The sequence below is a fragment of the Bos grunniens genome, chromosome 7 (genome assembly GCF_055505025.1).
Source record: "Bos grunniens cultivar Pamir isolate PY7600 chromosome 7, Bosgru_T2T1.0, whole genome shotgun sequence".
NCBI lineage: Eukaryota > Metazoa > Chordata > Mammalia > Artiodactyla > Bovidae > Bos > Bos grunniens.
Window position 1 is genome coordinate 42,227,141 of NC_141171.1, and position 4,231 is coordinate 42,231,371.

General features: G+C 39.0%; 1 pseudogene; it reads left to right on the plus strand.

Moving 5' to 3' along the window:
• The first annotated feature begins 2,721 nt into the window (after window positions 1-2,721).
• On the plus strand, window positions 2,722-3,941 carry LOC147369238 (cyclin-C pseudogene; annotated as a pseudogene).
• The last annotated feature ends 290 nt before the right edge of the window (window positions 3,942-4,231 follow it).

Sequence of the window (4,231 nt, forward strand, 5' to 3'; positions counted from 1 at the left end):
AGATTCAAGGGATTGTATCTGATAGAGTGCCTGAAGAACTCTGAAAGGAGGTTTGCAACATTGTGCAGGAGACAGTTATCAAAATCATCCCCAAGAAAAAGAAATGCAACAAGGCAAAATGGTTATCCAAGGAGACCTTACAAATAGCTGAGAAAAGAAGATAAGTGAAAGGCAAAGGACAAAAGGAAAAATATACCCATCTGAATGCAGAGTTCAAAAAATTAGCAAGGAGAGATAAGAAAGCCTTCCTCAGTGATCAATGCAAAGAAATAGAGGAAAGCAATAGAATGGGAAAGACTAGAGATCTCTTCAAGAAAATTAGAGATACCAAGGGAACATTTCATGCAAAGATGGGCATGAAATAAAGGACAATAAAGGACAGAAATGGTATGGACCTAACAGAAGCAGAAGATATTAAGAAGAGGTGGCAAAAATACACAGAAGAACTGCACAAAAAAGATCTTCATGACCCAGATAACCATGATAGTGTGATTACTCACCTAGAGCCAGACATGCTGGAATGTAAAGTCAAGTGGGCCTTATGAAGCATCACTATGAACAAAGCTAGTGGAGGTGATGGAATTCCAGCTGAGCTATTTCATATCCTTAAAGACGATGCTGTTAAAAGTGCTGCACTCAATACGCCAGCAAATTTGGAAAATTCAACAGTGGCCAGGAGACTGGAAAAGGTCAGTTTTTATTCCAATCCAAAAGAAAGACTATGTCAAAGAATGTTCAAACTACCTCACAATTGCACTCATCTCACATGCTAGCAAAATAATCCTTAAAATTCTCCAAGTGAAGCTTCAACAGCAAGTGAATTGAGAACTTCCAGATGTTCAAGCTGAATTTAGAAAAGGCAGAGGAACCAGAAAGGAAATTGTCAACATCTGTTGGATCATAGAAAAAGCAAAAGAATTCCAGAAAAACATCTACTTCTGCTTCATTGACACGCTAAAGCTTTTGACTGTGTGGAAATCAAAAAACTGTAGCAAATTCTTAAAAAAGATGGGAATACCAGACCACCTTACCTGCCTCCTGAGAAACCTGTATGAAGCTTAAGAAGCAACAGTTAGAACTGGATATGGAACAATGGACTGATTCCAAATCAGGGAAGGAGAACATCAAGGCTGTATATTGTCACCCTGCTTAATTAGCTTATATGTAGTGTATGTGGACAGAGGAGCCTGGTAGGCTGCAGTCCATGGGGTCTCTAGGAGTCGGACATGACTGAGCGACTTCACTTTCACTTTTCACTTTCATGCATTAGAGAAGGAAATGGCAACCCACTCCAGTGTTCTTGCCTGGAGAATCCCAGGGATGGGGGAGCCTGGTGGGCTGCTGTCTATGGGGCTGCACAGAGTCGGACACGACTGAAACGTCTTAGCAGCAGCAGTGTACTTTATGGGAAATGCCAGGCTGAACTAAGCACAAGCTGCAATCAAGATTACCAGGAGAAATATCAATAACCTCAGATATACAGATGACACCACACTTATGGCAGGAAATGAAGAGGAGCTAAAGAAACTTCTGATGACAGTGAAAGAGGAGAGTGAAAAAGTTGACTTAAATCTCAACATTAAAGAAACTAAGATCATGGCATCCGGTCCCATCACTTCATGGCAAATAGAAGGTTGTGGGGTGGGGGGCGGGGAGGAGTGGAAGCCAGTGACAGATTTTCTCTTCTTGGGCTTCAAAATCATTGCAAATGGTGACTGCAGCCATGAAATTAAAAGATGTTTGTTCCTTGGAAGAAAAGCTATGACAAACCTAGAGAGCATATTTAAAAGCAATGATGTCACTTTACCGACAAAGGTTTCTGTTTTCAAAGCTATAGTCTTTCCAGTAGTCATGTTTGGATATGAGAGTAGGACCATAAAGAAGGCTGAGCATCCAAAAATTGATGGTTTCGAACTGTTGTCCTGGAGAAGACTCTTGATAGTCCCTTTGGCTGCAGCGAGATCAAGACAGAATCCTAAAGAAAATCAACCCTGAATACTCATTGGAAGGACTAAAGCTGAAGTTCTAATACTTTGGCCACCAGATGTGAAGAGCCAACTCATTGGGAAAGACCATGATGCTGGGAAAGACTGAAAGCAAAAGGAGAAGAGGGAAGCAGAGGATGACATGGTTTGATAGCATCACTGACTCAATGGACATGAGCTTGGACAAACTCTAGGAGATAGTGAGGAACAGGGAAGCCTGGTGTGCTGCAGTCCGTGGGGTCACAAAGAGTTGGACACGACTTAGCAAGTAAAGAACAACAATGATACATCTAGTAAGGTTTTCTTCCTGGTGGCTCAGAAGGTAAAGTCTCTGCCTGCAATACGAGATCTGGGTTTTATGTTTGAGTAGGGAAGATCCCCTGGATAAGGAAATGGCAACCCCCTCCAGTATTCTTGACCTGAGAATTTCATGGACAGAGGGGCCTAGAAGGCTACAGTCCATGGAATTTCAAGGAGTTGTACATGACTGAGCGACTAACACTTACTTAAGCATTTCTTTTTTATTTTTTCTTCCAGTTTTATTGAGATAAAATTGACATACAGCACTTTGTAATATGTAGAGCATAAATCTGACTTACATACATCATGAAATTATTACAACAGTAAATTTAGTGATATTACATGATCTCATAAAGATAAAACATTAAAGAAATTTTTAAAATTTTCCTTGTGAAGGAGAATAGGGTGCTATCTTCTTCCTCTCGCAGTCGCCGCCGCGGAGCGGAGCTGAGGCCATCAGATCAAGGAGCGCGGTGACCGGGAGGGTTGGGTCTATGGTCGCTCCGCGGGCCGCTCTGCTGGCTGGTGCTTTTTTATCAGAGCAAGCTGTGTTCCATGGCAGGGAACTTTTGACAGAGCTCCCACTATTTACAGTGGATTTTGGATAAACAAGATCTGTTGAAGGAACACCAAAAAGATTTAAAGTTTCTCTCAGAAGAAGAGTATTGGAAATTACAGATATTTTTTACAAATGTTATCCAAGCATTAGGTGAACATCTTAAATTAAGACAACAAATCATTGCCACTGCAATGATAGACTAAAAATAGACTAAGGTCTATTTCAAGAGATTCTATGCAAGGTATTCTCTGAAAAGTATAGATCCTGTATTAATGGCTCCTACATGTGTGTTTTTGGCATCCAAAGTAGAGGAATTTGGAGTAGTCTCAAATACAGGATTGATTGCTGCTGCTACTTGTGTATTGAAAACTAGATTTTCATATGCCAAAGGAATTTCCTTATAAGATGAACCATGTATTAGAATGTGAATTCTATCTTTTAGAATTAATGGATTGTTGCTTAATCTATCATCCTTATAGACCTTTGCTCCAGTATGTGCAGGACATGGGCCAAGAAGACGTGTTGCTTCCCCATGCATGGAGGATAGTGAATGATACTTACAGAATGGATCTTTGCCTACTGTATCCTCCTTTCATGATAGCTTTAGCTTGCCTGCATGTAGCCTGTGTTGTACAGCAGAAAGATGCCAGAGAGTGGTTTGGTGAGCTTTCTGTGGATATGGAGAAGATTTTAGAAATAATCAGGGTTATTTTAAAGTTGTATGAGCAGTGGAAAAAATTTGATAAGAGAAAAGAGATGGCAACTATTCTTAGTAAGATGCTGAAACCAAAACCACCTCCAAACAGTGAAGGAGAGCAGGGTCCAGATGGAAGTCAGAACTCTAGCTGCAGCCAATCTTAAAACATTCTGAAGAATTTCATAGTGGAAATAATCACAGTTGGAAATAAACCATTGGGCAGATTTCAGTAATGTCTTCAATGGAACACAAATGAAAATGAATAGTTTGTCAAGCATATTAGGAAGTGATCTTATTTTTGCAAAATGTTTTCCTTACCTAACTTGATTCTAATACATAATTGATCAAAATCTATTGTTTATGAAAGTTTGGAAAGGTTCTAAGAGGACCTACAGACAGACATACATAGACTTTTGAAAATTAATAGCTTCTGATTAGTAAAACTTTTCTTAATTTGGATAATGGAAATTTTAACTTTTTATTAAGCCAAAAAACATGAAACATCATTTGTTTAAAATTCTCTTTTGTCACTGAATGACCAAAAAAGGAAATAAGTCAAATATATTAGGGTCTTCTTTTTTCCCTCTTTAAGTTAAAATTTTAAATTGTATTTAAAGAATCATATCTTATAAAATCCTGGAAGGTTTTGGTGATAATGATGATGATGATTTCAGGGAAATGAATCAATTA